This window comes from Sinohyriopsis cumingii, chromosome 4, assembly GCF_028554795.1.
Source record: "Sinohyriopsis cumingii isolate HCF-2022 chromosome 4, ASM2855479v2, whole genome shotgun sequence".
Taxonomy (NCBI): Eukaryota; Metazoa; Mollusca; class Bivalvia; order Unionida; family Unionidae; genus Sinohyriopsis; species Sinohyriopsis cumingii.
The window spans coordinates 126,481,019-126,508,619 of NC_142964.1; the positions used below are offsets into that span (position 1 = coordinate 126,481,019).

Here is a 27,601-nt window from a genome sequence, read left to right on the forward strand (position 1 = left end):
TGCAATAGCCATCAGGATGGTGGTTGTTTCCAGGATCAAATGTTTCTGCAATACATACAGGGTTCAACGTATTGTATATTGTATATGACTTGATATGAATTTAAACTTACCTTTAGTGTCGTACCTGCAGTGGTGTGAGAAGAACAAAAATGGAGGGAAAGTCAGGTTGTTCTTTGCAACGTTTTGTGGGTAGGTGGATACGTAAGCACGTAGATACTTGGATAAGTAGGTACGTGGATACGTCAGTGGATACGTCCGTGGAGCTATGTCCCTTTTAAAATATAAACTGAGAAGCAACCTAAATCTTCTGTCAGATATTCTACTGGGAATAGATCATTACTCCCATCTCGTTATGTCAGATATCGGTCTATCGGAATTCAAATAGACCAAAGGCTATCTGGTCAAGCTAAACATGGCTGACCATAAACAGACCTATTTTCAAATGATTAATGTACTTCCTAATAGCTATTTCATCACTGATTCCTATTAACATTACACGAGACATAACGGTTCCGTTCTCGTCTCAATTACACAAATGAATGAATGAAATTCATTAAATTACTTAACTACGTTATTTTCAGCGAATACACACACTCAAATCTTTAGCATACGTGAAATAATCTAAGATCGGTTAATTCAAACGGTATCTCGTAACTCATATCAACTAAAGTAATGCAAGAAATTTGTAGATTCCTATAGCAAACAAAACGACAAAATTGAAACACTTCATCAAACTCATATAAAGAAGATCATTGTACGAATTCAGAGAGATTAACTCAAATACAGTTACACTCATTTCAAGAGAATTGATCTACGGATTTAAACAAATAAATTCATGCAAATATAAACCATCAAATTCAAGCAAATAATTATACTGGTGTCAACGAACTACATGAAATTGACGCAAATACCTGGTGCTTTCAAGCTTTGTTCGCTTCTACGGCCAAAATTGTGTCCGTTGACTTTCCAGACATCCGGTCCCTTTGACCAATGTTTAACGAGAGAATTTCTTCCAAATTTACTCTCGGAGTCCCTTATATTTTCACTCTTGCAGGAAAGATGCAGACTGACTAGATTTTTTTCGATGAGGGCAATTTAACCCCAAGAATTTTCGTGTGGGAACCCAGCCCTTTATTTAGCATAACCAATCAGGATTAAATTTATTTACCGCCCTTTATAAACAGGCACCAAAATTGCGGTCAGCATGACTTATAGAATTCCAAACAAAAGATCTGGAAAATTTCAAATCTGACAGTTTCGATATAAATTCGAATCGAAGTTAACCTTCCCTTTTCTAGTAACTAACGGTTAAGCAAACGAAGGATTAATTAAGAATCACTTCTCTCCCGACACAGACATAAGAAATCATTGCAGTATAGCAATTTGACAAGCACCTGTCCCCATAAATCTAATTAATTGTTCTCTAGCCCCAAGTTAACGCGCTCTTCATAGATGGACAGAAATTTGCATCCTTACAAATTCCAAAACAATAGCAAGCTGTCTTGCCCATGAGTTCAAAAGCAATAACAAGCTGTCTTATCATGAGTTTCAAAGCAATGACTGGCAGTCCTACCAATGAGTTCCAAATGAATAACAAACTTTCCTACCCATGAGTTACAAATCATTAACAAGCTGTCTTACTCATGAGTTTCAAAGCAATGACAGACAGTCCTACCCATGAGTCCCAAATTAATAACAAGCTCCATGATCTCTGACCTTCTGACCAAATTAATAGGGAAGCTACTTATAAGGTTTTAAGAAAAAAACGACCGCAGCAACATTCGAGTTATTTGTTGTACATTCGAGTTGTATGCGGTGATCTCATCCTCGGAGATACGAACGAACATACGGACATTTATGTCGCTGTATCCCCCATAAGATTTTGGTCGGGGAAGATAAAAAGATAAAACTAGGACTTACTGAAAACAGGAGTTTATGAGTGGAATTGACTTATTCACAACAATCGTATTCATCTTGCTACAGCTGCTGTTGTCATCGTTGATGCAGAAAGCCACATTTGACTGTTCTATCGATGTACATAGAAAGATAGAATACAAACATTAGATAACAGGATGGTGGTGCATATTAACATATGTTTTGGTCACTGGGAATAGCAAAAGATTTGGGAAACTCATTTCAGCATCCCATTTGAAATTCAGACAAATTGCGCCCCACGCCTCTCTATTCTTGATACTATCTGAGTTCGTCATCTGCTTATCAGATATGCTGAGTTATGTAAAAATGTTAAACTCCAAGCTTTTTCTCGTAGTTTTAAATAAAAGTTAGTAATGTTTCTGTTTTTCAGTAAAATTAAATAAAAAATATTGAAGTAGAGGAAAGAACAAGAGGCCGTCAACTTTTACCATGAACCATGAACTAGAGGGAGAGATGAAGGTGGGCAATATATGATTATAATATAGAGAGCTGAGAGATCAAAATAAGAAAACTTACAGTGAATTGTCACATTTATCACAGTGTCAATCTGAGTTTAAATTGTCGGAAGTGACATTAGTATAACACACTGCCAATTTGCATCAAAACTGACCTCCCGACCCCCCATCAGAGATCGTGATTTACAATAGCCCTTAATCCTCCTTCCAAGCATGATGTGTATCCGGCGATTTATTGAGAAAATATAGATTGATCATATTAAACTCTATTCCCGGGTCTATGTTATGCCCTTTATCTTTCTTCGTTTCCCATCTACATGCAACAGTATCCAGGCATATATAACATACACTGTATAAATGTAGTTAATATATTTTGCAAGCATGAAAATGAAACCACAATTTATTTATGTGGAGTATGAAATATCCTAAGTTGATCCAATTTAAATTTTTTAGAGGCTTAGTCACGTGTCTTTGAGGCCTGTTCAGTTGCTGTACTTTTTTGTTTACTTTTCTTTGAATGATTTTCAGTACAGAAACTGAATATGTATATATCTGACATCAAGCTACAGGCATTTCAAATATCAATATCCACACACCGTCTATACTCTCGAATAAGTGGAGTCCAACTGCGAACAGGATAGACCATGATCTGCCTTCACATAATGCGCTGGCAGACCAGGGTCTGTGTTGCTTGTTAGACTGATTCCTCTTAACAAACTGCACAAAACCAGTTTTAACCACACATTATGCGACGGCAGGTCTGTGTCTGTGCAATTTGCGCTTAAACTAGACTTATAAGCGAATAACAATATGCATAACTTATTTGTCATAAATACCTACCAGTTTATGTGGTTAACATGAATTTCATCGCAAAACGACTAGCATGTATTGATGCATGTACGTATGTGTACGCATAGATGCATATCAGATGGACTGATAGGAACATAGTGCACGATAACTGCACTATTTTACGTCATTTGATGATATTGTATACAGCTAATTATATTCCATCTTAAGACACTATATAGCTTAGAATGTGCTGATTTTACAATACGTATCAATAAAACAACCAATCAAGCTACCGCTTTACGTCCATGAATTAGACACGGTCATGGTTAAAATTATCAATTTTCAAGATTTTAAACCGGAAACGAAAACAATAAATGTTTCGAATGCCTTGGAGAAAAAAAAAATATGCCATTCGTTTTCACATATGGGATGGACTCAGCTTAACTGGACCACTTCATATGTTCTTTCGACAAATAGTATTAAGTTTGGTTTAGAACATCAATGTCAGGAATTTCATCTTGGAATCAGTTCGTAGAGTCTAAGAGTAGTCCATATGTAAACACAAGGGCTAAAGGCATCATCATTAGCTTACTGAATTTCATTCTTAGATGATTAATATGTCGATACCAGCTTGCAGGATCAGAATGCAGGATCAAAATGCTAAAAAGGCGAACCTCAATCAGGGTGCGTACATTCTTGTCAAATTTATCGACTATCACCCCGTAAGGCACAAGTATTAGATGTGACTCATTTAAAAAGTGATAGTAGTGGTTCGTAACACACACACACACACACACACACACACACGCACGCACGCACTGCAGTACTATATATTTATTTGGAATAGTTCAATTTCCTGAAGCTTTAAGCTGATTTTCATCTTGACACTTTTCGAACTGAACTTTTAATCGGCACTTTATAGATAGACTTGTGCTGACATTCCGTTAAGTCACATACATACATGCATACATACATACATACATACGTACGTACGTACGTCCGTCCGTCCGTCCGTCCATCCATCCATCCATCCATCCATCCATCCATCCATCCATCCATACATACATACATAACATAGCATACATATTTCATTTGGTATTATGGTGTTTTGCATGGACCTCACAGAAATTCTACGCCCAACAGAATCTGACCACGAGATATACTTGTAATTTAATTGTGTAATAATTATTGACATATTTTGGTTCTTAGTCAACGGAAAATACCTAAAATATCTATGTAATTTGTTAATGTTGTAGTGAAGATAATCACATTAAGCCGAAAATAGTTGGCACTAACTGCTCACTGATCAGCCCACGCGAACGAGGAATATATATTCTCTGGATTTCAGCATGTGCGATAATTACATATTTACATAAAGATAGTGCAGTTCTTAGTTAGCTCCCTTGGGATAGGCTTCAAAAATCTTCAGCTCTTAGTTAGCTCCCTTGTGATAGGTTCGAAAACGTTTGAATCACTTTCTCGTTAGAATTGACGCGTATTATTGCGAATGTACCAAATATTCTGTCTGTATTAATTTGTATACCGTGTACGAATTTAAACCAGTCGCTATAAGAAAGGTAATATCTGAATTACACCTACCCTTCCTTTCAGCTCCAAAGTGGAATAGCAATATGGGCATAAATTAAGTCCAGCTAAACAACGTGATTTTTAACTCATCCGAAATACACCCCCAAAAGAATAATTTCATTCTCTTTCAGTATATGGAGTAATCATTTGTATCCTTTAGTTTCAGAACTCAGTTGCAACTGTTGTCTCTCTCATCTCTGAAGTTTTTGATTGAGCTCATGACTCCAGCTACTTCTGTTGTGAGCAAGTGCTTCCAGCTGCCCACATCGAAGTCCAGATCCTTGATGTCTCTCTTGCATATATCTATGAAGCTCAGGCGTAGCGACCTGGCGGCTTTTTGTCATAGGCCAGTTCGCCGTAGAAGATGCCGTTTGGCATGCGTCCATCTTCCATTCAGTGTACATGTCCAAACCATCGTGGGTGACACTGTCTTCACAGTGTGTCCATGCCTGGATATATGCACGCTCCTGGGCCTCTCTGATAGGAACTCTATCCTTCCAGGAGAGGAGGAGTATTTTCCTTCGTAGCTGTTGCGAAAGCATCTTCCTTTTTCTGCCTTTGAGACCCTGCTTATCACGTTTATAAAGTCAGTATGTAAATAAAAGGACCTCCCTCACAACGTTTAACCCGACAGCTGACAAGGTTTACACAAGCAGGTAGTTGGTACCAGGAGTGAGAGTTGAATGTTGGGAGAGAACCAGTGCTTCCTTCCAGCGAGGGGTCCAGCTGCAAGAAAGCCAAATTACTACCTCTCCCCAAACACGCTACAGCAAAATAATATCACATTATCTCAGCATAATAAGAAATACACATTCATTATCGTTAAATGTTCACGCACCAGAAAATCAACGCCACAGCTGATGTCCGATGATAATGATGATTATTTAAAGCAATGAAATACATAAAGTGTAAGACTATAAACTGTAAGACCTAAAGGGAGAGAATACAGAGATAATGTGTTACTAACAAGGTTTATCTGTATACAACAAACACGATGGCATAAACAAGGCTGAACAGATTAAGAAAGAAAAACGTGTGGGTGGCATACATTACGTACTATACAAAGGAATGGATATGATGAATGGAAACCAGGCAAACCTTTGTTACAAAGAATTACAACACAAAGCTGACTTTCGCACATGCTTGAAACCTTGTTACACAGAATTACTACACAAAGCTGATTTACAATTTTAGTGCATCTATAAAACATTGTTACAATTACCACATAAAAAGTTGATTTACAATTTTAGCACATCCTTAAAACCTTGTTACACAGAATTACAACATAAAGCTGACTTTTGTAAATCCTTGAAATCGTGTTACACAGAATTAATACACAAAGTTAATTTAGAATTTTAGCGCATCCGTAAAACCTTGTTACAATTACTACACGAAGTTTTGTTACAATTTTAGCACATCCTTGAAACCGTGTTACAAAGAATTACTACGCAAAGTTGAAGGGTGGAGATATTTTACATTATATGGACGAGATAAGATCCAGTTCAGATTTTTGTTTATTACAGACAACTAATTCATTTCTCATAGACCATACTAGTAGTGATTCTTAATTATATTACCAAGGTGAAATCACCATGAACTAGACATAGCTGGTAATACTTTGATCCAAGCTTAATCTTTAGAGGTCATAAGAATTACATGTTGAGTGGTTCGCCTGACATCATATTAGCTTTGTGCTGTTACAATGACAGTATGCACCTAAGAGATTATTCATCGTTCACAGCAGGGGTCTCAAACACGCGGCATGCAGCTGCATCTGTGGTCCTCAAAACGATTGGCGTCACAATGTGTCATGAGTGAAAACAAAGGTGGTGCGGCCCTTGGACCGTTGAAAATGCCCTCATGCGGCCCTCAGAGTGGCTTGAGTTTGAGACCCCTGGTTTACAGTGTAGACAACATGTATATGGATTGCGTTATAATAATAAAAAGGATAACTATAATCAAACAATTACGTTGGCAGCAGTATTGCAACCCATATTAATTTTGAAGAATGAAATTGGTTTACATAACAATACATTATCGACCATTAACATTGGCTTATTTTATTTTGTGACATAAAATTTACTGCCACAAGCGAATTGGTTATATGTCACATGACTGATCAATCAACCTCATGCGAGATAATAGATCGCTGGATTTTTATCAACTTCTAGGATTATTACAACCATCAAATATCAAATGGAGCAGCAGAGGAGGTGAACAGACCTTTTGCTGGAACGCCATTTTTGAAAAAAATAAAGCTTTCTACGAAAATAAAAAATAAGGAGTTTCTCTAATTATGTTATTTTTTGGTTACTTTATATTTTTTTGTTTTTTTTTTGTTTTTTTTTCATTTAAATTTATATGGGCGTTCGTTTACCCGCCGAATGTTTCATTATTATATCAGTAATGAAATCTTACATTAGTAGATTAGCTAGAGAAAAATTAGAAGCAATCATATCTTCCTGTTCGTTACTCTCTCACACAAAAGCTGCAGGAACAACAAGAAGCACAAGTTGAATATGCAGAAGGTAAAGAATGATTTTTTAAACCTGTTACAAAGGTTACTGAAAGAGTTCAGAAGCTACTGAAGGGCTTCTTCCAACGTGAAAACAAACTGCTGAGCAAATTGAAAAGATAGAAAAAAGAACTAAAGAGATTTTAAAAAATCTTCAAGCTATAGCTGCTTCTCAGCTACAACCGGCTCTTCAATTTGAAGAATAACTCGAAGGCGCCACTGGAGGAGACCCAATTACAAACAAAAAAAGAAAATAAAGAAAAAATTCCATTGTTTAACAGATTTACCCAAAGGGCTATTGATGAAATAAAGGGATATCAAAAAGTAAATGATTTAGATGCATTTGCCGCTGAGAGTTGTAGTAAAAGAGATTGATATTTAAAACCTGAATATGCTCGTATGTTGACCGACTAGAAATTCTGATCGGAGGAAAACGTGCAGGAAATAATTCTCCAGAAATTATCAATGAAATATTTGATATTTGTCGAAGATTATTTACAGGTGGTGTTATAGATCGTGATGCGTATCATTCTCTCATTAATGAAATTGTTGATGATTATTACAGCGACTGAAAATAATTAAATAATCAGCATGTAATTTAAAAATGATTATACACAACGCTCAACGTAGACCTGTAATAGTTAGGGTAGTAAACTCTCGATTGCCAACGTACAAAGCGATTTACGGAGATGGACTTTGTGATGTTGTTTAAGGTTTATTTAAGAGAATAACTCCAAAAGCAATACCGATTGCAAAACAATTAGGAATGAAAGCTATTGACACTATTCGCGATGAAGGTATTGGTGCTGTTGGTTATGTTGCCGGTAAAGCATTTTCATCAATCAAAGAAAAATTAGGTCGTTTAGTACGAAGAAAACCACAGCCAGTAAAATTACCCAGTACTGAAATTATGCCTGCAAATATCAGTAAAATAATAAATCAAGATGTAAATCAAAAACTAACAGAGTTTGCTAATATACCCCAGTCAGAAAAACAAACAATATGAAAGCAAGTTTAATATCATGATGTGATTTTCGTGTTAGACGATAACAATTATAATAAAATGTATATCCGATCCAGCGATTGATATGGACGCATCAATTCTTAAAGATGAATCTATACGCGATTATCAGTACTATTCTTATGACGCACGACAACCAGATCAGCGTGGTAGAATCGAATTACATGTTCAAGATACAAACAGATATTTTTTACCTGCTGAAGCGTTTATTGAAGTAAAAGGTAGAATTTTGCAAGATGATGGTACAGGAGTTGCAATTGGTGATATAGCTGGTTTTGTTAACAACTAAATTATGACGTTGTTCGACAACGCTACGTATATGATTGACGTAAGAAATATTAAAAAATTCAAAAAGACCTTGTTGTTGCTACAACAATATTTGGTCTTGCAAGATAGTCAGTAGATTATACAAGATCAGCTAGCCCATCAATGATGTTTACTAAAGATACATCTAATCATCCTGAACATGTCAGGGAAGTTGTGGGTGATGTAGGAAAAACGCTGCAAATAATGCTGCTACACCAGCAATTGTATCAATCAACGCAAATTACAACTTAGGTTTTGCTATACGCAGAACAATGTTAAATGACGAAGAAGCTTTTTCATGCGCATTTCCACTATCTCATATCTTTGGATTTTGTAGAAATGTCAGAAAAGTTATTTTTGGAGCTAAATATACAGTTGTACTTGTAAGAAAAGCTACTGACAACGATGCAGTCTGGCGTCCTGCTGCTACTCACAATTGTATGGAAAGACTAACAAAACTTTCACCGTGGATTCCAGTAATGACTCCAACAATTGCTGAAGAAGAAAATTTAATTACTTTTATGAATTCAGGTGGAAAATCGTTGCTATCATGGTTAACAATGACCACAGACAGCACTCACAACAGTGTTTCTGGGGTATTTACATGGCATATATCATCACAACAAGGAGTTTCTGCACCGAGGTATATATTTATCGCATTACAAAATGCTGATCGACTAGATTCACAAGAACGTAGCCATATGATATCTGACACTCTTGCAGTTTGTGAAGTTTCTTTACTATAAAGAACCATCTGAGGATATATTGTTAAATTTTGACCGAAATCACGTAGCACGTGCATATCATCGTTTAATGACATTTATGGGACGTGATCAAAAATATAGATACTGGTTTACAAATATCGTGAGCGGGATTTTACAACACTGTATCCAATCTATTATTTTTCAATGGATCATATAGATTTATTCAAACATTCTGTTGTTTATATTCATTTTCGAGTAATCGCAGTTATACTCATCGATAAAGCAATGTTACTTGAAGTCAATGGCGGGCTAATGAGGGCTGTTGACGCACCGATAGAAAACATGCAACATTTTCAGTTGAAAATAACCTATTACTTATAAAAATTACATATCATCATGTTAGTGTTAGTCTGACTCCTGGTCAGATTAAAAAGCTTCAATCAAGTTCAGCAAAGAACTGCGGAATAAAAATATCACTAGAAAAAAGATCAGATCACAGGTGGTCAAAATAAAATATCATTGTCAGAACGTCAGCTCACACATTTCAATAGCGCCAAACAATCAAAAACAGGCGTTAAACCCAATCTTTCTGCTAGTGCGGTTAAAGACTCAATTAAAACAGGTGGCATATTTCCACTTCTTGCAGCTATACCAGCGTTAATATCCGCTGAAGCTCCAGCTGTTGCAAAAACAGTTGCACTTTGTGCTGTTGGAGCTGCTAGTAAAATGGCTTTTCATAAAGTAGTAGGAAGAGGATTTTAAAACAATAGGGAGAGGTCTAAGATTACCAGCATCTCCTTATCGATACGAAAAATGTCTGAGACTTCCAGGAACACTTCGTTAATCTTTCCAATGTCAAACTTTGATTTAATTTACTTGATGCTGCTAATAAATTCAATATAACATTTTTAGAGGTATTTTTATGCGTGATCAATTACCAGAGCGACCAAACATTATTGAAAAACGGTATCATTAATCTTGACAAAAGTTCCGGCCCTAGTACTCATTGGGTGGCATACGCAATTGATTCACGTGGAATTATTTATTTTGACTCGCATGACCTGGCTCCACGAAAAGAATTGTCAAATTACGTGAACACAATAAAAACTCCAGTCTGGCATTCAACATTACTAACACAAAGAATAACCTATCCGCAAATATGCGGGCGTAAAGCAATTGCTGTAGACGACGCTATATCTTTATCAACATTACCGCCTCATAAAATCGTACACGAGTATAGAAGTAGCCGCTAATCGTTTTAAACAGATCTTAAAGTATAATGAGAGATATTTACGAAAGATCTTCATCTAAACAAAACATAAATCCGACGGAATAACTCATAAAAATATAAGTAAACAGATTAGTGATGAAATATCTGAATTATTAAATCTTGCAAATGTAGATCCAAACGAAGTGGTTGTACTTCAAGATAACCAAGGAAAATTAACAACAAGCAATCTTTCATTGAAAGACATTATCGCTAAAATTAATTGAGTAACCGAAAATAGCATAGCTGTGTTTGATAATAATGAAAAAATTAAGCCCGGTGTTATTATGTCAACTATATTGGATAGTATTCATGGTGGAGTAAAACAAAACCGGTGATACAATGACTGGTTCTCTCAATATGTCTAATAATAAAATAACTGATATTGGAGAACCAGAATCAGACAATGACACTGTAACGCAGAAATATATCGATAATAAAAACCTTCCAATGGTGAACTCGTTAGTTTCGGTTAATAATGAAATGACCTCAGTTAGAATTGATTATGTTACTCACGTGAACACATTTTTGAATGTTCCTAAAAGAATAAATGGAATAATTGATGAGTTCTTTGAAAAACCGGCATCTGTTGGTATTAAACTTACCGAAGCCAAATACGTTACCGACAAAGTTGTATATACAGTAGCATTTGAACAAGCATTATGATCATCACTTAATAAATCTATCAGACATAGCGCTGAGGTTGCTGGTATATACAGGCTCTCGGTACTTATTGTTACGACATTTATAATATCAACCACAATTTCTCGGCGTTATCCACTAACTGGATCCTCTGGATTTTATGTTAGTGATGTTGCAGCAAAACGACGAGAAAACATTTACTGTGGAACCTGAAGAAAAAGACTAGGGCTTGATTGATTGATGTAGTCACCTGAAGTACTCAAGGTCCAATATGCGTTATCTGCTAAAGGGTTCAAGATTTAGAAAACAGGTATGTGCATGTGCTGTTGATAAGGGGTATATGAAATATACAAAATGGCCTGCTTGTAAAACGTTAGTGACTAATGTATGTCGTCCCAATCAATAGGAGGCATCAAGACGCCTATTCAGGATTTTCTTCCAGTTGATAAAAAAAAAAAACAATATGTACCGTATATACTCATTTGTAAGACGAGTGCAACTACAAACAACAAAGATCTTGATATGCCGTATGATTATGCGCCTGCAGATCAGAGTTTATGTTGTTTTTTCTACTAATTATTCCTAACAAACTGCACAGACCCAGATTTTGCAGTTGGATTCTACTTGTACGGTACTTACATTCTTCTGTAAAGACGCCGATTCATGACTGATGGAAAACTCGATATGTATTATATTGTTCTGTGGAGTCATTGCTCTTTATGAATTAAAGTTTCTAAAATGTTCTTTTTTTCAGAAGAATCGGAGATAAACACAAAATGACCATGCTGCATCATTCTGATTATAGTCATCTTAGTGTCCTTTGCCGGCTAAATAGATGAAGTTTCTTCACATTTTGAATTTTAAGACGACTGTGAGCCAACTCAGTCGTTAGGTCATGCTTGGATGAAGTGCTTCATATCTTCTATTTTCATTCTAGAGTATTTTTTTTTAATGCTTGCCTACTACGATATTAGTTCAAAAGCAGAACTTTGGAGGAATTAGCACGAAGACGGTTTAAATGCTTGCCTAGTACAGCATTAGTTTACAGACAGAACTTTGGAGGATTAAGATGCGGCTCAGTAGATTTAATAAGATATTGCCAATATGTGATTAGCTTCTAACCTAAATTATCCTTTCATGACGTGCATGGACTGTTGTGCTAGACGTAACCGTTGCATCGATTATTCTCCATGTTCAGCACATAGTTGCAATCTTTAGGTAGGGGTGTGTGTGTGTGTGTGTGTGTGTGTGATTTGAATTTTTTACGTAGCTTTAACAATTTTGCAGTCGTATCGCTACGATGTCTGTGGTGTGGCAGTTTATAACGACGTCTAACACTGGGGCATCATGCCACTGGAGTGGTCTGACTTTAGGTCTGAAAATATGTAACAGAAAGAAGTGAAACCAACAATTTAAGTAAAATCAACAAGTTATTTATTACTCTACAAGACTAAGTGAAAATTCAAAAGACACAGTATACGTTCAACGAATTCCACTAAAAGACTGATCCACTACAGATGTCAAGATATAAATAAATAATGTTATTTATCACTATTTTTATATAAAAACTAACACACAATAAAAGAAGTAAGATGAGGGTCATTATCCCATTAAATTCGTCAACAACATCACTTCTAGTAACTTCCAAGGTCAAAAGACCACGTAAACGTGTTTACCAATGCTATGTATATTTGATTTAATTCTATCAGATTTTATATATATATATATATATATATATATATATATATATATATATATATATATATATATATATATATATATATATATATATATATATATTTCAATTTAATTGTTTGTCAGTTTTAATTTTTTTTTCATTTTTCATTACATGCTATTGTAATGTAAATTTATTCACTAGAGATGATACTTTTTCCAGAAAATAGTTTGACCTTGATTGTTCGTTTTAGAAACACCAGGTCTAGACCCTGACCTTGATTCAAAATTAGTAGGAACCACATAAATTAGTTCTATTTTTATTTTAAAATGATTGGCTGTTGTCAGGGTCATGATGGGTATACGTGTTTAAGATGTAAACAATTGTTTTTAAATTTTATATTTTTTAGAGTAAAATGATTGGTTTTCGTCAGGGCCACACAGGGTATATGTGATCTTTAACAAGTACATAATTTCCACAAGGTTCCGGAACATGATCACGTGACCCCCTTTTTGCGTTTGGAATACGATATAACCATTGTTTTGGAGAGATATTCTCAGTGTTAGTTGGGCTGTTACACTGGAAGTTGTATGTTGTGCTGTTTGGAGTTATTTCAAATTACTTGGATTCAAAAGGATTAATTTTATTTCCCTGGAAAATACGTTTGCTCATGTGAAATTGTTGAACAAGGACAGTTTTTATAAAAATTTGTTCAAATTTCCAAAACTGGAGTGATATTTCTTGTTTCTACAAGGAACTGTAGATTTCAAGACTATGTATTACAGCATACGTCATCGTCTTCCATCTTGGATTCTTCGTCGGGACTCGAATTTAAAATCATTGAACATTTTGTTATTAGGACTTCTAAAATTTTATTCGTGGATTATTTTTGGATTTGTTTCTTTAAACCGTAAGTTCATATTTTTTCATTAATTACAAAATTTTACAGGGATATATATTATTGTATTTTTTTTAAAGCTTTTGTTTAAAGCTTGTTGTTTTCACTCTGTCTTGTGTTACTATTTATTCTATCGTAAACAAGTAACATAATACCAAAGTTATCTTGAAGTGCAACACACAATCATGGAGGTATGTGTGTGTGATTTGGATTTTTAACGTAGCTTTCAACAATTTTTCAGTCATATCGCTACGATGTCTGCAGTGTGGCAGTTTATAGTGATGTCTAGCACTGGGGCATCATGCCGCAGACATGTGGCATGATGTCCCACCCAGTCACATTATCCTGAGACCGGGCTGACCAGTCCTAACACTAACCTCTTAATGCTGAGCGCCAAGCGAGGCAGCTGTTAGTACCATTTTTGTAAGTCTTTGGTATGACCCGGCCGGGGATCGAACTCACGATCTCCCGCATCCGAGGCGGACGCTCTAGCCACTAGGCCACCGGAGCGGTTATCATGGAGGTATGTGATTTTCGTAATGAGTGTATGATATTGATCATTTGAGAGTCGATTTGAACCAGACCGTTGCCAAACGATAACAACTCAAATATATTTCAGAATTACAAATCGTATTACTTTTTTATTTCTTACTATCATGATTTTAGAAAAGCAGCTTTCTAAATTTCAGATTTTTATCGACAATGAATTCCTTAATTCCGAGAGCGGAAAAACCTTTCCAACCATAAATCCGACAACTGGAGATAAAATAACTGATGTTCAGGAAGGCGACAAGGTACACTTCTATCGCCTCGATTATTTTATTGCAGTATATCGCTGAAGTATGAACCATGGTAAATACATTCATATTTCTGAATGACCATAACATCTTGATTAATGTCAGAATAATTGGCGGGTTAGATGGATGTAAGACATATCTTCGATCATCTCCGGTTACAACAGCCGAATTATTAGTATAATGTCCATGCAGCCTGTTGTGGCATTCAGCATTAACTCATATTCTATCCAGTATTAACTTTTCGTGGCTATTTCTGATAATGTAGATCAATGATACCGGAAGTAATGAACATATAGACTTACCAAGAATAAAAACTTTGAACTTTGAAAGTATGTAAAAAAATATGTCACAACTGTTTCTAGTAATATGCCATGTTAGATCGTAGCAGAGCGTATTATGAAAATTGTTAAAATGAAAATAACCGCAAACTTAAGATCAATCTAAGTAAGCTATGCAAAGTGTTCATTATTATTGTGACACTCATTGCAGACACGAAAATTCCTAATGGCACAGAGATGGGAAATTGTTGTGTAACCGTACACACACACACGCAGAGTACTGTTGCAAAACAGTTTAATGTGTTTCCGAGTTAATCAAGCTTTTCGTCAGAGGAAGAAGCATTATAAATGAAGTAAAGAAACAATAACATAAAAGCAGAAGGAACACCTAACAACTGCGTATTTGGAAGTACGGGGTAATCTCCACCCCCATCCACCCGAAACAGTTAAAATACGATATAAAAAAGGAAAACGAAACACCCGGGTGAAAAACGGTTAAAAACGAATAAACGTCATGTACGTTTAGTGCTGTTGTCACAACAGTAAAATGTTATCTTTAAAATATATAATACTAATATAATACTAATAATTAATGAAGGATTGATCTGTGCCATAATATGCTTATCATACTGTTTGATCTGTGTAATACATGCTTATCATACTGTTTGATCTGTGAAATTGCGTGTTTATTGTACTGTTTGGACCTATCTCCAGATTCAAACAGACGAAAACCATGCTGAGCGAAAATCGACGCTGTTTAAGACCGCATACTACAAATACTAAAATATGTATTAAAGATTAGATATCCCTGTCAAGTTTTGCGTGGAGAAGTTAGTAACGGAAATGAGTCATGAGCGCGTTGCAGCGGAATACTGTATAATTAACAGGACTAATAATAATAATAATAATAATAATAATAAATCATGTTAAGAGTAAAGGAACATTTACTTTAGTAAATATTGTCACACAGATTAGAGTATCGGTAATAAATTGATACCTGATTAAAATTTTGATAAGATTGCATTGGGAAGGTTGTCGAATGTGGGAGGCGTACTTGGCGCATGTTTTCACGAGTACTGTTAAATTCTCGTACGAGTTCTTTTCACTTGTTAAAAGTTCTCGGTTTACTAAGCAGTTACAGCGTCATAATCTGGATCGATGTTCGTATGTTCGAATCACACTCGAAGAAAAATCATCTTTATAATGGAGGAAACGTCGAACTTAGTATGGTTGTAAATGAAAATAAAAGTTAAATATGACGATGCATGGTTGCTATCAATTATGATCATGAGCCAGCATAATTCTTCGAGATATAATCTGGTTTGAAACAATCTCAGAGCCTTCTAATGTGTCGTTAACACGCTAGGGGCTCGTCTGTGGTTGTAAATTGTCACCGTAATTGTCACTTATCAAAACACGTTTGTTTACTGTAAGAAATGAGTGTACAGCAGCTTAAAGTCAGCAGCGTGCTTATAATCTCCAATTAATCCTGTACCACCTGAGCGGAGACTCTTATTTTATAATAAGCAATTACTGCGGTATACAAATGATGTTGTAAACTTCACCTATTGAGGTATATATTACTTTGAAAGGATTTATGACCATCTCTAATGCGGGAATCACATTGCCCGAATAATGGCGTGTGTAATGTCACAGAAAAGAGTAAATCACTATTTCGCTTAAAATGCGTCATTTAGATTTGTTAAAGAGGCTCAGAAGATGAGTGTTTTTTTTTCAAATACGTATCCAGAGCTCTTGATAAACTAATCGAGTTAGGAATTTTATTAGAACAGGAACAGCTCACGCGATCAAGCTTATGATAAGTATGAAAAGTCCTGATATTGTACAAGAAACGTTCATGTCCTGCCACCGAACCAAGACATTTAAATGTCAAGTGAGAACTGTGATGACATTAAAGACAGCGACGATTGCTAAGAAACTAATTAGAGAGATGCTTACAGCATTATAATACAACCATGACATTCACATCCGACGTCTGTTATGATGTATATTATGAACTGACATACAACGCCGAAGAAGCTACTCAGTGGAAGCACTAGGAAAAAGTCTCCGAAGTCATTGCTAAAAACAATGGAGGAACAACTATAGAGAAAATTTGCAAGTACTCCGCCACTTTTGACGTGGATGGATATAAATAAAGTCTCGTTGTGTTAGAGTCAGCGCTGTACTCAATAACGGGTCATTTGAGCTTATATGAGCGGACACCATGATGGAATTTTTTTTTTATTTAGGCTCGCAAACCAATGGCATAACCATGGAAAGAACAAACATGTTTATTTGCAAAGGGCTGAGTTTGAAATTTGTATTACTGAAACATCAAAATATGTGTGGTCGCATGATAGACTCCTTAAATTCCAGTAAATGGCCTAGATTGTACCATCCTGATTCAGATACCATCATATGCTTATGAGGAGATTAAACGGCGGAGGCTGGAAAAATTAACCTTTTAAATAAAGATGCAGCATATACATAAAAAATTCAGTAACAATACGACGCAATCAATTCAAAGGCAAATGCTTGGGAAAACACGAACTCTGCGGCAGAACATGCCATTACGAATATTGTAAATCACAGCTGCTTGAGTCATGTGTTGATCACGGTGCTGGTCACTGTTGTAAAAGACACAGAAGTCAATGAAAAAATAGACAGGACTGAAATGACTGATCATGTTAAAGTTTAAAATATGACAAAAAGTTATTGACGGAAAAAGCATTTAGACAATGATTTCACTTAATAAGCCGTCATGCTGGCTGCGAATGTTTCAGGAAACTCGCGTGAGAATGTGGGATATAGATACAGAGAGGCACATCAAAGGCAGATGTACTAACATTATTATTACTCCCGCCGGATGAGCTGCTTCTAACAGTTAAACAGCTTCGCGAAATAACAGTGCAGTGCAGTATTATATTAAGATTTTTGCACGAAAGAAGCGGACCGAAATAATACAGATGGCTGGTGATGAACAAGAACGTCACCGCCGTATTGCGCGTACCATTAGTACTGGGACTACCGAAAAAGCACAATGACGAGTGTTACATAAACGTTGTTGTGATTTAGAAGAATATCGGGCAGTAATCCCGATCAAATACTAGCAAGGTATAGTCGCTATACAACTTCTTTCAAAAAGGTTCACACGAGCAACTATATCAACATTATAGCGCGCGGACGAGTATAGCGGTGGCTCAGTAGTTACTGCGCTGGACTCACGACCAAAAGGATGCGGTTTCGAATAAAACCATCGGACCAGTCTGGGTCACCTACTGCGGCGTGTCATTGGGGAAGAGATCTGAACTACAACTGCCTCGGCACTAAATAATCTATTTGTGTTGATGTGACGTAAAGCACCTAACCTCAACAGCGCGCGAACATCACTGCGGTCCATATGGATATTGTTTTGCATGAGCATTTGATTATGCCGCTTAACCGTGACAATGATGTGTTTAAAATCGCAAATATGTGGATTCATAGTGTTGTGATCTTAAACTGCAAAGACAGGTAGACCATTTATGATGAAATTCATAAACCTATTGCAAAGAGTCTAGAGTTGCTAGAAATACACTCAAATCTAGGATCACGATGTATTCTCGATAGATAAGTGGAAGTTCAATTTAATATTTCCCCGTTTGAGCCTTTCCACGAGTCGAATTATATAAAAATGCTAGCATATATTCCGCGGAGAACAGTGATTATCATAGAAAACAAAGACGATCGATGTTCAGAATAGGCGATTTTGTCCGCGTCGTATCCTACGAGCGAAAATACAGAGCAACCACGAAAATACGGACCGTAGCTGGAAACAGAATTCCCTCTACATGTTACTGAGGCCTTACCCAAAAGGTTTGAAGAACACCGTTAATGTATTTGCTTTCAACTATTCCCACATATGCAAAGCAAGCGGACCTAGGTCGATTTGTTATTTTTGACGATCATATACGGTTTGGTGGTGAGGTATCGCTACGTGTGGATAAAATATTTTCCACGAATGATATATCGGCACTGTAAGTACGAGAGAGAGGATATCCTCATGCAGACGTTTAATGGCTGTATATAGAACATAACAGCTGATTGACACTCATGACTTTACTTCCGTGTAATCAGTGAAAAAACTCAGCGAACAGTCATGCCAGAACCCGGAAGAATGTTATAAAATTCACTTTTGTGCAATGAAAAATGAAAATTCGTACGTGTAAGAGGACTTTTGATCCTTCAGTATTCCCGTTAATTCCACCACGGTGATTCAGTCAAATTCGACGCAAGATGCTTAACAAGTCCCATGCCGGCTTTGATGCGACGGATCCTCTGGGCCACCAATGTTGTATGGTAGCCAGAACTAAGTTGAAGTGTTTCTTAAATCGTTCAAGTTACAGAAAATGGATCCGACAACAGCTCTTCTTAGCAGCTGACATGAATATAACCCGTGACGACACAGGCGAGTATTCCGCGGGAACGCATTGATAGGTATGTAAAGGGTCTATAAGCTCCACCAATGAAAAAGTACGCGATCACTTCCACACCACTGTTGCACACAGATGAGCCGCACACAGCGCATGCAATTACAGTTCCGAATTTATTAAGTCGAATAAAAATCCCTTCATAACCTGCATAATAATTATGGCATTTAATAATGCAAGGAGTTTCAACGGTACGAAATACGCCAATAAGTCTCATCCCCAACAACATTGAAAAAATAAATGACATTTCGATGGGGACATCTGAAGTTAATTGACTCACTGATGTTACTCAATTCCAGGCATGATTAACTAGTTAGTAAGCTCGGTGCAGGAAGACACAATCATTTTACAATCATTCATCGATGTGGTGGCGCTGCTAATGAAAGTTCCAGGTTTGCCTTGCTCTCTACTTTATAGGTATTCTATCCCTACCAATAAATGAGCGATTGGGACTCAGTTTCCACACACTGAGGGATTCATTCATCGCTGTCTCGTGAAGGCATTTCTAGCTATGTCTACGCGTACGAGAACAATGTCTCATGTGCGTTTGATAGTAAAACCATTGGCGACTATCACGATCTGTATTTGCGTACGGATGTGTTACTGATCGCGGATGTAATCGAGATGTCTAGCAATACAGACATGTGGGTTGATAACCTCGATCCTTCGCGTTACCTTTCTTCTTCGGGATTAGCTTGGAACGCATTAGTGTACAAATAAGTATGGCCGAGCGGAACTGTTGACCGATCTTGATCCACATTTTTGTTAGAACGCAGAATCGTGGTGGTATATCTATGATGAGTCACCGCTACGCTAGCAGTCTTCTTATTAACATATACGACTCAAATAAATCAAACAGTTACAGAATGTGTCTTGACAAAACAATAACCATTTTTGAGCAATGATGCAGCCCATGCCACGTGGATATTTTACATAGATCGATGCCATAACTGTGGATATGCACAAATTATATGTGGGTACAAATATAAAAACGACATATTGCACTTTGATGAAATTTGAACTGGAGAATCAAGACGAGCTCTGCAACACCCACAATGATTGTCGCTAACCAGAAAAGCGCTGTCGCTGCTCCGCGAGTGATTTTCACCATATCAGTGTGGAATCGTTGATGATTCTGGACACAAGTTTACCGAATGTGTAAAGCTTGTACCAAATCTGCGTCGCAAGTTCAACTATGTGGTCCACGTACGGAAATACTGTTTTATCTGCGACTGGGTATAGATATACCACAAATCCGTCGGTTACACAGTGTTACCAAAGTGCGTGGATGGCTCCATGCATCGAAATAAATAGCGAGCTAACAAAGGCCGCGACAGATGACTTTAAAAAGATTTCCTTAAATACATGGACAATGCTGTTTTCGGAAAAACGATGAAGAGCCTGTGAAAAGTAATCCTCCTTTACCTTGTTCGGGACAGCGAGCAAGATAAAATTCGCAAGCTTATTTCTGACTCCGCGTTAGGGTCACGGAAGTTATTTGACAGCAGACTCATTGCTGTGCACGGTAAAAAAAATCCAAACTGAAGCTGACGAAAGTTATCTACGTTGGTGCGTCTGTTCGGGCTTATCCAAGTTAGAAATATACGAGGCCTATTATGACTAAAGCAAACCAAGATACGGTGAGGACATACGGATGTTGTTCACGGACACGGACTTATTATAAATGCACATTTCAAGCGATGTTGTGTACGGAGACATGGCTTAACCTGAAAATTGAATTTGATATCAGCGAATATCACTGAGACCACCCACTATTGAGGAATATTAACACAATAGTAGTGGGAAAATATAAGGGTGAATGCGCAGGCAAACACATAGAGGAATATGCGGACTGAGTCCCAAAATGTATTCAATCCTAATTGGCTCAGTCAGAAATATTAAAATCGCCAAATGAGTTCCTCGAGTCATAGTTATAAAAGACATAAAACCCACCATGTATGTAGAGTGCCTTCGGGAGGGCCGTAAATTCGTGCATATGGCAAATCTTCTTCAGTCTACGAAACATTGCAGGAGTGTATCCCAATGCACTAAATTAATTTTGTCCGCGATGGATACCAAGCGGTAAATTTTCACGGATGGCATCAATACTTGCGCGTGCTGGCAAGTGTTGATCGCCAAAATAAATCTTGGAGGTAATACCGTATTACCGTTGTCACGGAATTGTATAAATCCTTTTATTTATTAAATACATGTATTCGGTTTCCTTTTTTGTGTTCAGTGATACCCAAGGATGATTTATGTATATCGTACAATATTTCAAACTAGTGAGTTCCGTTCATCCTATGACGCACGTGCGAAGTGCTTTCAATGGGAAAAACTGAATGCTTCCAGCGCACAGATAATTTATGACGACTTCGTCTGTTATAAATGCCTCACCGTAAGATTAAATCTTCACATTACGGAACATGTTGTCAGTGAGCGGTCTACTTTGACGACTTGCACATCTTCAGCTGTAGGGGTATGTGAATTATTAATTTCTTGTGTACAAGTTATAAATATTGTACTACCAAGTTAAATTGTGTATGTTTGCTATGTAGCTTCGGTTTAGGTAGTGTAATACAAATATTTTCTATTCTGGTTTGTGACCGAGCAAGGGATTTATGTTAGCAATATAAAGCTGCGTTTTTAAGAAACGTTTAATACCTTAGGATTCTTGTCGGGCACAGTTAGGTTTACGTCTGAACCTGTTTGTTGTTTTGTAATTATTGTGCCGATAATGTAATCTGTATTACCTACCGTATATAACATCATTACGTTTTATCGTATATGTCCATGTCATGCATAATAGTGCACGTGCTAGATGTATTTTCAGCTGGCCCGAGTGACCGAAGCGATTCAAGTTATTGGAGTAATCAGAGTCGACGTAGTGCCAGCTGCAGAGCTAACCATATAAGTCGACCATAGCAGCTGTGAAGATTAACCATAACAACTGTAGATCTGAATAAACGGTGATGCTGGTCGAGTAGTAGGTGATCGGGCGTTGCTGATCGAGATTGGTGTGCGCGCTGATTGCTTGATTGACCAACCTTGAATACTGACGGCTTGATTGGCCAGTACGACTGGTAGCTAAGTGTGCTGGTAACGGAGTGTGTAATTCCATACATGCAATATTTTAGCCGTGGGCTAATTTTGGGGGTTTAAAACCCAGCGTGGTTTTGGAACTGTAAAAATAATTTGTATATGTGTCCCTTTTGTTTACATAATTTCATTATTTGAGTGAATACATTTAATATATGAATAAAATACTACGAATCTGCGATCTGTCGCATCCGAGGAGGACGTTCTAACCACTAAGCCACCGGAGCGGTCCTGCGGCTATTAAAGCGAAAATAATCTTTATGGAAGTGTGTTGTTGAATAGTTCCACTAAAGCCTGGTCTATGTCTATTGACATGTCCCACACGAACCCCGCACCGTATGTTTTGCTAAGAACACAGCAACAGCTCCTAGAAAGTGTGTGCTCGGGTACACCTTCAACAGCCGTTGCTATGTTTGTGGTGAACGTGTGTGAACATGTTTAGGCGCGTCTGCCACAATTACTGTAGTTTTGGACGTCCGTGGTTCGGCTTCCATCTGTTGACAACATCAAGAATGGCTCCCAGTACACGATCATGTCGAATAGCAAAAGATCCGCCTGATGAACTTCGCTGTAGGCAAGCAGATGTGCTCATTTTGGCTAACCATGTTCCAGTAACCCCGTGGGTGATATTTGCCTAACTCAGTAACGTTTCATTAGCAGCATGACCATTCCAATAACTACAACGACTCTATTGTATAATGGTCAGTTTCTTATCCATGTTTATTATATCGTGACTTGGCCTCCAATGATAATCTTAGCCTTCACACCAAATCTGATGATCCATCTGGCAATTCTTTCTCTAACACCTGGCTCTGCGATCGCCTTCAAGTCATGGCTGAGATCCAGGTCGGCGTATTGAACACACGAATATCAATTGATGCTTTGTACGAGAGATCATGCCGCTAAATGCAGCATCTACTCGGTTTGCATGTTCTCCTCCGTGCTTCGGTCGATAGGTAGAAGCAAGTTCAATATATATAAAAGAACTATTGTGTTATAAAGCAGTTGACATTTAACATGGCATTACTAAATACAAAATCTCCCACTTTACCGTCATTGACTACTCTGAGCTGACAAATCTCAGACCATCCAAGCAGAGTGACATATTTCCAAACGCAGTTTCCACGTTGATCATTGGCCCCACCAGACTGGGAAAACCTAATTGCTGTTGAGTCTGATCATGAGGTGGTTAATGATGGATCAGTTGTATGTGATTGACCCATGGGCGGACGACCAACAGTGTTATAATGTACTCGAGGGTTTTTCGAAAGCGCTTGCATCATCTAAGACGTCATCTTCGTCCACCATTGACTTATTTTCAACTATCTATGAAGCGTCTGCGATTGACTACCTTAAACCGGAACATAATAAATTTGTGTCTGGCAATGTAATGTTTAAACGATAAGACATCTGCGCAAGAATATTTTCATGACGCCGACATAAAAAAACACGTGACACATTGATACGCACATTTGCCTAAAATAATAAGAGACAACTGCAACATCTTGATGATATTTCGTGGCGTTGACATTCGTGGCCTTACAGTCATTGGACATGGTGTGCGGCTGATCACTCGTGGCACGAGTTTCGGAACTTGTTGGCGCAATGGATCCAGGTCCCATATAGTTTCCTCACGATTGACTGTAACAGCGGGGGAGGGTAATCAACCAGGTCTTGACACGAACATACACAACAATTTAAAAGACTATGATAAATATGTCATAACATGTCTGCTATACCATAGCAGAGAATGGTGAATGACATCTTAAAACTGCAAGAAAAACCTGAAACTAATCCGTAATATTATAACCAGCCGCAAACTCGCCAAAGATATGTTACATTCGCTACAGGCTGCATGGGAAGACATCAGTGAGGCTAAACGTTTGCACCACTGATCCAGTGCATGAGAGAAACCGCAAAAGAGGTGACGAAAGTCGTAGAACCATTGCATTGACCTGAAAATATTCTATTGTTTGCTGTGCTAGAAAACTATTAGTTGAAAATTATTTATGTACACACAGTGTTATAGAGCCGCGGAGACATCAGTGTTCTCCACGTTTATCATGTTGCACAACAATAGTAGATCAATAAATGGTGGAGAGTCAAATCGGACGATGTATTTTTCTCCAAGTATACTCATTCAAGGTAGTGTCAGATTTAAGTCGCTCAAACATTTCAGTTACAATCTTTGAGGCCTGTACTATAAATTCAATGTTACCAAACTGGAGATCGCCCAGGTTCTTTTTATATTTTCGAGGCCGATCCGTATTATCGCTCGATGGATGAAACGCCGACAAGATCGCACATACAAAACGCTGGTTTTCATTGCTATTCACATTTATTACTGCACGGGCCGGTTACACGTTAACGTTGAAATATTACTCGATTCGCGAAACACAAACGTCTGCGCATGCAGTATGAGTCTCAGGTGGACTCGTACAACTTTCTGAGTATCGATGTAAAACTTTTTTTCAATTTTATCAATGATAGTCTTAATATACCTACGATTTAAGACTGTAGGGCGCTACTGCGAAACAAAATGCGTTAGTGTTTGATCCTGTGATTGGAACCTTTAATTGCCGCGGAAAGCGACACAGTAAAGACTGCAAGAAATGTAATATTTATCTTAGATTCAGCGGTGTCTGCGTTTTGTAGTATTGATGTGATTCCCGGACAACTAGTTCAAAGAAACTTCTCTGCGTTTTTACCTGGAGCACATTCGATTGGAACATTTACCCGATAATCTAGTAAATAACGAATACGCATTTGTAACGTAAAATATGGAAATTTCCGGATTATCGATACAAGTTTTATAGTAATTTTACACTTTGGTCCCCGATTTTTATTTCCGGATCCGGAACGCCGATTTCTTGATTAACGGAGTAAATCAACGTTTAGGAAATTCCGTTCCCGTTGAATTATATCCGGGTAGAGAGATTTCCGGATAAATGGAGTCCGGATTAACTAGGCTCCACTGTATATACGCGTGATACTTTTACCGTTATGATGAAACTTTTTCGTTTTATCCTCAGGTTTACTAAATAAATTCTGTTCCGCCGTAATATTAATAAACAAATCGAAGTTTCACGACTTAAATTTCCTCCCCAAAGTTTTTTCGCAGAACATTATTTTTTAACATCTGAAGCTGAAATGGGTTATTTGGTATTTTAGATTTACATTTTAATACGTATCTTCCCTAGGTCATCATTCCTGCAGCAGGGAACGGGACCAACGTGCACAGGGTTCAAATGATTTTGTTCTTCGGTTTCTTAGTATTATTTGAGGTTTTTGCTCCAGGAATTCAGCACTTTCTAGCAATTAGCGAACTCAGCTGAAGTTCAAATACTGTACCCATAGTTACTGTACCTTAATTGTCTGGCTATATGTTGTACCTATTTAGTATATATGGTTCACAGTAAAAACCATCCGGTTTTATTAAAGTAGCCAGGTGGGCTTAAATTTAAGTGTCTAATTAAACATGTGTTCTGTATATTTGATTTAATTTAATTATTCGTAAGTTTTAAAATCTTTTTTTTGTGTTAAATTTCATTACGTCAAAGTAATGTAATTTTGTTTTCTAGGAATTTGATATTTTCCAGAAATTCGTTTGACCTGACTGTTTAATTGTAAACACCGAACATTGTATCTTTTGATGACCTCGTTCCTGGCCTTGATTGAGACTCAAGCAAACAACTTTTTGTTTAATTTTTAATGTGTGAATGATAATAGTGAAATCGAGGTTGTACTGTATGTAATACGTGACCTTAGACGTGTAGATACCTTCTAAACCATTCTGGAATATGATCACGTGACCCTCAAACCGGTATCTGTTTTGCGCATTATTTGTCTGTAACCTTTGTCTATAGAGAAATAATCTCAGTTGGGATTTTACCTTAGACACTGGTAAAGTGTTTGCGACTAGTTTAGAGTTATTTTAATTATTATTTAAATTGTTTGGATTCTAAAACATTCTATTATCTGGAAATATTTGACTGCTCATACAGGATTATTGGACAAAGACATTTCTTTAAATTTTATTCGGAAATTCAAAGGCCTGAATATTGTTTGCGAATCAACAAAAACTGTAGACATCCGTAATATAAAGACTACAGTATACGTCATCGCCTTCCATTTTGGATTTTTCGTCGGGACTCGAACTTGAATTCATCAGGACATTTCATTACCAGGACTTCTAAAATTTAATTCGTGGATTATTCTTCTACTATTTTTGGATTTAATTCTTAAAACCGTAATTTTTTTTTCATTTTTACATTTTTTCCCCAAGGAAATAAATTATTTGTTAAATTTTTCAAAGCGTGTTTTCACACTTTCTTTTGTAACTGTTTATTAGAGCCTAAACACGTAACACAAGGACACGTTTCTTCGAACGTAGGGGCCTTTCTAACCAGGCCTCAAATCTTGACATGGTTTCCTGAAGATTTCTTACTATGTCTGGATTTTAAGAACCTTCAACACAAGATTTTAGCGGTAAAATACTTTGTCTTTGTCATCATTGGTATCACTTTCCTCACCATCGTCCTCTGAGAACTAACATTCTGTCCAAAATATTGTTGTCAATGTCAACTGACTCGGTGGTAGTTACCGTGAAATGGCGATAAACTGCCCCAAAAATACTTACAGTTCTCCCTTGTTATCCTCAACGGTAATAGTGTCCATTTTAACCCAGTACGAGACAACTTGTAAAATTACAAATGTGTGTTGACATTTGGGAACAATTTAAATTGTGTAGCAAGAAATCATTCCCGGTATTTTATAAATGGACTGTTGTTGAATACTTAAAGTTGTAAAAGTTGTTTCAGTCTGGTTGTGAGGTCCGGAAAGTTTATGTGTGCGTCGATAGGGAATCGCATTACAGACTGAAGATCTGTATTGAACACCAGATTTCCTTGCTGTTGTTGTTGTGGGGTTTAACGCCATTTTTGAGCACACTATAGGCTATACATGGCGGCCAGTATTAATAGTGGAGGAAGAACCCGGGAAACCCCTGGAAAAAACCACCGACCCACGAGAATCTACCAGCAAGCTTTCTCACATACCCACACTGGCTGAATCCGAAACTCGAACCGGCGCAGACAGGTGAGATGGCAGTGATCCGTAACGGAGAGTGCTTTAGACCATTCGGCCACTCGGGGCCCCGATT

General features: G+C 37.2%; 1 protein-coding gene across 1 annotated transcript in view; it reads left to right on the forward strand.

The window, feature by feature from the left end:
* Nucleotides 1-14,485: 14,485 nt before the first annotated feature.
* Nucleotides 14,486-27,601, forward strand: part of LOC149802060 (aldehyde dehydrogenase 1A1-like) — a 63,580-nt gene continuing 50,464 nt past the window's right edge. The window contains exon 1 of the mRNA XM_089956885.1: nt 14,486-14,588. The gene's annotated coding sequence lies outside the window, so the exon portion shown is untranslated. The remainder of the gene's footprint in view (nt 14,589-27,601) is intronic.